This window comes from Pinus tabuliformis, chromosome X (assembly GCF_031772625.1).
Source record: "Pinus tabuliformis cultivar Carrire ecotype Pingquan chromosome X, CPIR1, whole genome shotgun sequence".
NCBI classification, from domain to species: Eukaryota; Viridiplantae; Streptophyta; class Pinopsida; order Pinales; family Pinaceae; genus Pinus; species Pinus tabuliformis.
The window spans coordinates 841,973,501-841,984,328 of NC_142308.1; the positions used below are offsets into that span (position 1 = coordinate 841,973,501).

Genomic DNA, 10,828 nt, shown 5'->3' on the forward strand with positions numbered 1-10,828 from the left:
TTTGTCAAAACGGTTTTTAAGAGCATAGGAAACATGTCAAAAATATGCACATCATATGTGAAAAAAATTATAGGATTTCAATATACATCTGCATGTTTGCCATCATTTTTTAATTTGAATGGTTAAATGGTTTTCCATCAATTTTATGTTATTTAAGTTGTAAGTCTATAGTGGTCTGGCATAAGAATCTACAATGGTGATGATGGCAAGAGGCAATGCTCATCCACCAAAGTGGCTGTTCAAAAAATTGTAAAGTCCAACATCATTTGCATATTTAAAATTTTGTATCAAAGGATATCACATCTAGAACCATAATATAGAAATATATATTTATTACATGTTCAAAATATTGAGTATAAAGGTACCTCATTTTGAAAATTTTAGTTTATCCCAATTACGGATTTGGGTTATCAGAGAATCCAACCACAAAGTCAACCTAAGCTCTTCTCGGTCGTATATTTGGATCATTGGAGAGAAAAAAACAAATTCAGTGATTGACTTTATGGTTGAGCCTTCTCATGAAACCTAGAGTTCATTTGGAAATGAATGAGTATCCTCTTACCATATATATAATTGCTTATCATGTTAATTAACCATTTTTGTTTAGTTATTAATGAATCATCCAAAACAAACTTTTTTTATATCTTGGAGCAACTTAGTGTAACAACACTAATCACTTTCAATCCATTTCCCTCCACTCTAATTACTTTTGTCCCCTTTTCATCCACCATAATTACTTTATCATTAAGTAATGCAACATGTCTCACATAGATCTTTTTAAAACATTATTATGGATAGAGATTGATATTTAATTTCAAAATGATATTCTTTAATTTCTTATTGCTTTGGAATTATGACATATATTTATGATTCAACAAGGTGATAAAAATGAGTAGCTCCTTTTAAAAAAAAATTATAACAACAATGGATTTAATGAAAATTTATATTACTTACATGGGGAAATATTTGTCGGTTAAGTCTGATCATTTTACATTTTTATTTTTATTATCGAAATTTGGTGATACAAATCCAAGCCAGCTTGCCATTTTTCATTATTGAAAATGCACTTTTGAATGCATAAATGCATTCAAATATCTCGAGTCTAAAGGTACCTCATTTTGAAATTTGAGTTTATCCCAATTGTGATTTTGGGTTATCAAACCACAAAATCAACCTAGGCTCTTCTCGATCGTATATTTGGATCATTGGAGGGAAAACCAACAAATTCAACAATTGACTTTATGGGTGAGCCTTCTGATGAAACTTGGAGTTTATTTGGAAATTAATGAATATCCTCTTACCATATATATAATTGCTTATCATGTTAATTGACCTTTTTTATTTAATTGTTCATGAATCATCCAAAACAAACACTTTCTATATCTTGGAGCAATTCAATGTAACCACACTAATCACTTTCAATCATTTTCCCTCCACCCTAATTACTTTATGATTTAACAAGGTGATAAATTGAGTAACTCCTCTAAAAAAAAAGTTAGAATATTGGATTTAATGCAAATTTATATTACTCACATGGGGAAATATTTGTTCGCTAAGTTGATCAATTAAATTACATTATATGTGTTTTCATAAATATAACACAACTTGCTACTCTCATAATAGAAATAACAATTAGAGTGTTATTACTAATACCAAATGTTTGAGGAGCCACCTTTAGGGGCATTAAACTATCCCAAGGGGTCTCCAAACATGGATTGGCTTCGCACAATCTACCCTTTATTCTAGTCTACATTAAATATTTTCATCTTATGTATCTTTTTTAGTTTGTTTGTTAGGTAATGTGAGTCTTGAGATGAATGGTAGGCCTAACCTATGGCTTGAGTAGCTGCAACCATATGGGTATCTAAGCCATCAAAATCACCTAAGGATCACACTCAACCTGGGCCACACCAACCCTTAGCATGGCTAAATTTTTGCTCATGGGGTTTCAAATTGGTTACCTTTCCACCAAGTAGTTCCTTAACAAAACACTTGCCACTGTTTATTTTACACCCTATGGGCTTTCATCTTATCTATCTTATTTATTCATTTACAATCCATATAAAATTTGACAAAAGGTTATATTTAATTTTATTTTAAATTATAAATAAGAAAATCGTGATATAAAAGAATAAAGTTCTCATACATTTCATTTTCTCATTCAATCCTAAATATGTGTATAAATCCAGCTCAACTTGAGATAATCTCAAGTTGTAAACATCATTTAGAGAGAGAGAGAGACTTAATGATCCATTTTATTCCATTTTACATTGAATATTTTCAGCATATATATCTATCTTTCTTTTTTTACAATTCTTCCACATAAAGCTCTAAATAATTTTATATCAAATTATAAAAAAGAAAATTATAATATAAAAGTGTAAAGTTTTCTTACATCCCACTTTCTCATTCAAACGTAAGTACCAACCTAAATCCATCTCAACCTCAAATCTATCAACTGTCTAAAAGGACTAAATCTCTTGTGTTGTAAACATATATGTGTATGTATGTGTGTGTGCGCACTAACTCCATGTTAAGGAAGGAAGTAATGTCAAATCTCCTTCATTTTGACGAACACATCAATAAAAAAATTTAACCATAACATATTTGTAAATTGTTTTATATAATATATATAAATTTTTTAACTAATATCACTATTGAAATATTTTATTTATAACCCACATTATTCATATTAAAAATTTTATCAAAACAGTAAGAATCGATCTCTCTCCATTGTTTTTTTTTAAATTAATATTCATTTAAATGTTACACTAAGAATCTTTTTTCTCTTTTAAACTTAAAAAAATGAAATATCAATGGAATAAGAATTGTTTTACTTATTTATATATTATTTATATATTTATATATAGATATAATTGATAAAATTGTTTTATAAGAATATTAAGATATTTTATTTATTAATTATATATATAGATATAATTGATAAAATTGTTTTATAAGAATATTAAGATATTTTATTTATTAATTATATATATTGAAATAGCAAAATAATTACATAATCTCAGTAATATTCGATATATTATTTATATATCCTCTTTAACATGGTATTTGTATATATAATATATATTTTACACTCTTTTAAGAATGTGGTGGTTCTATATATAATATATAATTTACTCTCGTATATACTCTAAACATTATCTAGGTTTGTTTTACTTATTTATATATAGATATAATTGATAAAATTGTTTTATAAGAATATTAAGATATTTTATTTATTAATTATATATATTGAAATAGCAAAATAATTACATAATCTCAGTAATATTCGATATATTATTTATATATCCTCTTTATATTATTTATATATCCTCTTTAACATGGTATTTGTATATATAATATATATTTTACACTCTTTTAAGAATGTGGTGGTTCTATATATAATATATAATTTACTCTCGTATATACTCTAAACATTATCTAGGTTTAGAACATTGGATAAACATTATGCACCCATCGGGACCAAGTAGTTAGAGCCACAGTAAGTTTTATATATATATATATATATATATATGTCAACGGAGTAGGTAAAAAAAAATCCAAGTGCGGGCATTTCAGTGTTGCGGCTTGGTGATAAATGTGTATAGATAAACAGGTGGCAGTTTCTCATAGGCTCTCCACAGAGGGCGAAGGTGGGTGGAGATCCTTTCCTTAAATAACTAGCAATTGTCCCAAAAGGTACAAAGAAGGCCGATAGGAATAGTAAAAGGAATAGAGTTCTATAGATAGTCAAGCATATATATAAGTTGAGTAGTGAGGAAGGCAATAACCACGTTGAGCATCATGTACGAGTACATTTGATATTAAAAGAACAAAACCAAAACCAAAGCATTCATATCAATATAGTAAGTGTAGAATGCGTTCATACTTAAAGGTCAATAGATTGAAAAGATTATTGGCAACACGTTTTTTTTTAAGTAAAAAGTAAATTACAACGTTGTACATGGTAAATGAAAAGTGGCGAAATTTGTGATTTGCAAATATTAAAAGAAATCACTTACATTACTAGTTGACACTACAACTAAAACATTAACGTTATTTAAATTTTGAAACGATTTTAAATTCATGTATTGTATTTTTCAAAGTATGTTGGGAAATCTTGTTAAATAAGGAATGCAATTGGTAGTATAACCAACTTGTCTGCAATAATTATTAACATCACACCATACAAGTATCTGTAGACAGCAGTAACGCTTAGTCATGAAATTACAAACAGAGATAAGCTCAGAACAGCCAAAAACTACTCCAGAAATTGTAGATTCAAATTATTGTAAAAGCAATTAGGCCTTGTATTTGGGCTTACGAAATCAATTATGTAATCTGCGTATATCCTTTCAAAAGAGAAATATCGCCAACCAATGTTGCTTAAGGAAGGATAACCAGTTCTCTGACAAGGTCTTCACAACTGCTGTTGCATCATTGTTAGTGTCAGAGGCAACAAATTTGTTCAGAGCAGAGTTGCCTTCTTCTTTCTTAAACCAAAATTAGGAAACTTTCGTATTAATCAAAAAGATGCTGTAGGAGAGCTAAACAGCAGAAGTACATTGTTCTTTGAAATTCCAGATAAGCTAGGCATTCGAGCTCCATGTCTAAAATTCCCAGCTTACAAAAGACTACTAACAAAGATTTCCAACAGTTCACACAAGTATAAATCCTGTAATAGCTTGCTAGTATTAGTAAAACTTTGAGATACATTAGAAAAATAAAAGATGTTATAGCTGTCAGCTTCTCCCATTTCTTGGGTAGAGTGCACTGGTTCCAAATCTCCTATTTTCATGGCTTCAAGGAGCTGCCACGCAGTGTCTTCTTCCCTGATTTCTCCAATCTCTGCAGAGTGCAAGTTTATGTGATTGGAAGCACCTGAAATATCATTCTGACTTTACTGTGTGCTTCATAGGAAAGCACATTCCATTTCCAACTGCATCACCCTTTGATTCAAATGGGGCAGAATCCTCATAATAGTATCATTCTGTGAAGAAATTTGATGATCATGATTTGTGCACCTGAAAGTTTCGCTTGACCTCTTCATTATAAATATACAGGACAATCTCAGAATTGATGTGCTCAGACAAAGGAGAATAGGCTTGAAAATGCTGAAAACCTGACCCAACTTATATGAAGGTTTGCCACTACAAATTTAAGTCTCCCAATGCAATAAATCCGAAAGGAAACCTGAAAATCCGGAGGAACTTGTAGTCAAAATGAGCCAGAGGTGAAATGTACAGAGGTAGCCAGAACTCTGAATAGAGCTTAAGATGAAAAGGACAGAATCCCACTTGAAACCAAAGCCTTGTTGCAGAGGATGACGAAGCAGAGTGTTTTTTGTTGATGAAGAAGGGGAAGGTAGATTATTCACTTTAGGGGGTATGTGATGACAAGTATGCAAAAGGGTAGAGGCTATAAAGAAGAGATTAAGGATTTTGAAGATGGAAGAGCAAGCATTGCCTGGCAACACTTTGATTGAAGCACTTGATGCTTTAGAAGGGTCCATAGAAGCAATATTGAAACAATGAACCCAAATGAGGTGTGAACTTTTATTTCCTTGAGGAGATTTAAAACCTAGATTTAGATTTCTGTTAAAAAAATTATCATCTTATCTACCGCATTTTGCATTTTTAGAATTATGTTTTTATTGTGTGTGTGGACAGGAAGGATATCATCCAACATGAAGCAGGGGTAGTTTGTATTAGTGAAGTGCTTTGAGGAGGTAATCAACCACCTAAAGAAATAGATAGCATCCTGAGAATGATTGGCACAGGGAAGTGAAAATGAACCCCATCAGAATGCCAAAAAAACATCAAAACATGCAAGAACAAGCACATGTGGGTGAAGGAAGCAAACCCAAAACATTAAAAAAGATATGGCAAAGGTATGGGCAAGTATTGAGCATACATCCCAGTTGGAGAAGAGATCCTGGATTTCGACAGTCTCCGAGAGACTAATGCATCTTTAAATGATGACTGAATGAAACCCTAGATACAGTCCAGCCAAGGCAGAACACAACTACATCTCTGAAGAATAGTATGCTTCCGACAGATGCTTGTGTGATTTGATGAAGACATAAATATTGCACATTCTTGATGAGAAGAGGAGGTTGCGTGGCCTTTGTTAATTGAAGAAGAGGGGAAAGATATTTTTTTCGAAGGAAACCTTGATATTTAAAGGATGCCTTACAGAAACAGGAAAATTTGGCCATATGCTTCTTGAATATCACCACTATAAACAAATAATAATGTATTTAAAGTTAGCAATTGTCTATGAAGGGATACGGTACACAAAAAAGACTTCAACTTCATAACATGTAGCAATTGAACCTTACAGGACCGTTGGGCTGGAATATAACCTTTATTAGCTCTTCAAGTGTACTAATTTCTGACATATATTCTCTTCATCACTGCAGGTTACTGAGAGAGGAAGGCAGGAGTGCCATGTACTTGGCACTGTTGGTAAATTTTCTGTCATCTGGAACTTCCGGCAAGTAAAAAACAGCGACATGTGTGTTACAAGGGCCAGAATGGGCTAAAAAGCTGCAATTGCTAGAAGATTGTTCCAAAAGATGAATCCAGTGTGGATAGCAAATTTATGCATGACAAATTTGCTATTACAAATTCTCCAGGAGCTCCACTTGTGGTTGCAACACTAAAGAAAGTGAGCTCTTTTAGCATAGCATCTTAACAATAACATCCATTTCACACTAATCATGGCGTTGAGCAATTAACTTAAGTGATGAACTATAAACAGTGGTACTGGCTTGTGCAGATCCTGTAATGTTCAAACAATTATTTCGGTCAATACTATATTCATTTGTTTATGTTTTAGCATAAGCTTTCTGTAAATATGCAGTTTGTTTCATTCAACAATTGTTTTGATCTTATATGGAAGCTTGCAGGAATTGGGGATTTTGCTTAACAATTTTCATATCAAATGAAATATGTTGTGCAATTGGCGATCTAATATGTTTGATTTTATATGAAATTATATGAGCAATTGGGGTTTAAGTAGTAGTTGGAACTATGATGGGGTGTATTATTCACGTTTAGTGCTGTTGTATCGTCTGTCAAAACGAGCCTATTCAATAGGAAAAAAATCTGCATGATCGAATCCTGATAGACGCTCTGCTCTCTGGGAAGGGAGTTGGGAGTTTCCGCTGGATTTCTTAGCCGGCTTTCCTATAGGACCCTTTTTTCAAATTAGTTTTCAGATTTAAGACATTGACATAAATATGAAAGCATTATGATGGGCATTGCATCGTATATTCAGTTCTTGCCTATCGAACATAAATGGGATGTGTAGCAATAGACATTAAAGGGTAGATTTTGGTCTGTGCAACAATGAATTATTTTGTTTTGCTGAGGGAGACAAGTGTTAGAACACTGCAGTAGGTATTACATCGGTTACAAATTGCTATTAACTGAAGTTAATGATTTTATCTCTGGATGGATACAGGATGCCAATAACTGTGTATGTGCATGAGAGGGATGCTGATGGCCTCATTGCCATTGCAGAGTATGGTCAAGATTATGGGAAGGGAAATCTGGTTAGTGTTTTGTATCATGGATTTGGGCATTATGATGCCTTGCAGATTCGTAATGACTGAACTCAGTCAAAGGTGTAGGGTAATAGGCCAATTTTTCTAAATTTTTTAATCCTATGGAAATTTTAAGAATACAGACAGAATATCAATAAACCTGTGAATTTTCACATGCAATCGAAAACAAACCCATGTACATGGAATCTGTTGTATAGCTGAGTGATGAACAGGAGCTATTCTGCTTGTAAGTCTGTGTAACTAAGTAATTGAGAGTTTTAGAAAACAGAGTAATAGCAGTGTGCAACCCATTGTGTGTGTCTGGAGCAGCTTTGAAAGCTGAACATCCAAATGATATAAAACTCAAGTTTGTGTATGTGATGGAAGGGTAAAATGCTGACATGGTTTTGTTGTTTAATGTAGAAGGAATCTTGCCATCTGGGCTGTAGTGGAGAAAGCCGCCTCTCTTCATAACCAAAAAAGACGGAGCAGCAATACTTGCATTCAACAGACCGATGGATAGAATGAATGAAAAGAAATTGAACACAGAAATAGAGAATGCAGATAGTAATAGACAGATTTCAGGTGGAGAAAACCCTCCTATGGTATAAGAACTCCACAACCAAATAGATCCCCGGTTTGCAAGTTTGTTTTAATCATACTCAAAATCGAATTCATAGGCATTTATCAAATTGCAGATTGCAAGTTCCAACAGAGACATATATGAAAGAACATGCCATGAGTCAACGAAACAACAGAAACCGTGGATTTAAGGAAAACGTCCTAAGCAATATTATAATGCATCAACTATATTCTTTGGGTATTGATGGCGTCAAATGATGAAGAAGAATGCCTGTCTTGACTCTTGACTTCGATATATGCTATTGGCTCCTAATATTACACAGGAATTCAGTCTGAAGAATTTAGAATCATATAGCTCATCCCAACATGTTTACAACGCATATGCTCAAAATCAACCATTGCATTTGCCATGAAAGTCCAAAATAAGCAAATAAGACATACTGATGGACATCTTCACGAAATTTATCATACTTCTTGAAAAATCATAGTCAGTAAACAACCCAAATACTGAATAGCATGTTACATAACAGAAAAATTCATATACTGATCCATGGAAGTGAACCAGCTATATAGCCATGGATCCGCTCTTATGGTCCTACGAATACCCAAAAAATGACTAAAAAGAATGATTTAGCAATACCCACGTAGCTTGTGGAGGAGAAGATGCATCAGGCCATCAACAAACCCTATAAACTGCAAGGCAATCTTTTTCAACCATCATGGGGATGTCTCAGCTGATGTACTCTTCTTACTTTATTAACATATATATACACCTAAGCATCCAACACTGTAAACTGAAATACAGAGCAAATCTCTGAGCCGTGAGGCTATCAACGCATCATGGATGTCTCAGAAAGGGTCTTCCATTAGGAGCCAGTGCTACCTCATATTTGCCACTGCAGTCATGAAGGCATTGCTCTGCATGGTGGAACGCTCGTTTGAAGACACCGAAACCAAACAAGAGACCTATCAGAACAGCCAGAAAAATAAGGCATGAACACACCTTACAAATAGTGCAACAACACATTTTTGCAGATTCCTGGTAACACTAACTGAATGTACTTTATCACACTCTCCGTGTAAATCCTTTCACCCACAAAGCTCTGGTCAATGCAAGCTCCCTGCTTATACTTCGCCCAACAATTCTCTAATCAGTTATAAAGGCTCCCCGCCCTTCTGTAATTAATGTCTGGTCTGGGATAATGAAAATTCCTATTAGTTTTTCCGTAATCATGACCTTGAATTTATAAGCATTCAACGTTTGGGGATAAAGCTACGCATTCATGCCTCAGGACATGGCTTTCCAACTGCACCCTTTCGTAGAAGAGGGAACATATGCAATTGTGTATGTTTCATGGAGGCTAAAAAAAAGGCTTGTACTAATCTAGTATTGCGGAGAGTTTGAATAAGATAACAGTCTATAACCACAGAGAAGATAGGTGGTTAAGACATTATTGTGGAACAAAAAATTTTCATATATAAATAAACATCCAAAGACTAAGAAAGAAGCCATGAACAAACTTGCCTGGAGCGATCACCTCTGTCACGGCTAAACTTGCAGGTAAAAATAGGCTGATGATCCTTGCGCTTGCAAAATGTGAGGACTGTCTTCAGGGCGTCAGGGATTTAGGGTAAAAATTGACGACATGATGAAAGCTACCTGCAGCGAGTTGGCACCAGGGGTCAAAACCCTAGCTGTAGTGGAGAAAGCCGCCTCTCTTCATAACCAAAAAAAGACGCAGCAACAATACTTGCATTCAACAGACCGATAACCAAAAAAAGACGCAACAGCAATACTTGCATTCAACAGACCGATGGATAGAATGAATGGAAAGAAAATGAACACAAAAATAGCTAGCGATCACCTCTGTCACAGGTAAAAATGGGCTGATGAACTTTTGCTTGCGCTTGCAAAATGTGAGGACTGTCTTCAGGGCGGCAGGCTGTCGAACAAACTGGAAAACAAACCGTGAATCACAGACTGCTCTAACATCCAAAGGAACCCCAGAACAGTTAGACGACGCCGCCATTCCCTCGCACAACATTAATATGCACAACGCCACTCCCTCAGAACTGTTCCGCTCGTCCCGCTCTACCCGTCACACGAGACTGAAAACCCCCTGGTTTTGCCTTGCGGAACGCCACTCCCTCAGAACTGTTCCGCTCGTCCCGCTCTACCTGTCACAGGAGACTGAAACTGTTCCGCTCGTCCCGCTCTACCTGTCACAGGAGACTGAAAACCCCCTGGTTTTGCCTTGCGGAATCCAGCGGCCACGTGTCAGCTTGAGGGACAAAGGGACGACGAAAGTCCCTTTCAAAGGAAGGCCTATCGGCCTAACAAGTTCGGTGTAATTAGTGGTGAATATGTAATTGAAACCACTTTAGCGTTGCGCCTACATCGTTCCAAATGGTGGGACATGGCATAATTTATCTAAATATTGTAGTATCTTGATCCATGTTCTTTCTCGTAAGTTTAATGAAAGGTATAATCCTAAACAATATAATAAAAGGATAACTGGTTAGAATAGGTGGCAAGAGTTTTCTCTATGCATTAGATAATTGAGATAACATATAACTATAGGTTTCAGACCCATATCTAGTTTTAAAAATTTGTTTCATAATTCAATGCAGAGGAAAAGAATAAAGAAATCGGAGAATGGGGATTTTTGGGTTTGAAGAGTAGACAAGAAATCTATG

At 34.4% G+C, this 10,828-nt stretch overlaps 1 long non-coding RNA gene across 3 annotated transcripts; it reads right to left on the reverse strand.

The window, feature by feature from the left end:
* Positions 1-8,581: 8,581 nt before the first annotated feature.
* LOC149142374 (uncharacterized) lies at positions 8,582-10,545 on the reverse strand. 3 transcript variants are annotated; one of them, XR_016264095.1, is made up of 3 exons: positions 9,997-10,545; positions 9,657-9,849; positions 8,582-9,325 (listed from the first exon to the last, which is right to left on the reverse strand). It is a non-coding gene; the product is annotated as an uncharacterized LOC149142374 (long non-coding RNA). The 3 variants fall into 3 exon arrangements; XR_016264093.1 differs by having other exon boundaries at positions 9,657-9,791; positions 9,997-10,533; XR_016264094.1 differs by having other exon boundaries at positions 8,582-9,097; positions 9,657-9,791; positions 9,997-10,528.
* Positions 10,546-10,828: the final 283 nt, after the last annotated feature.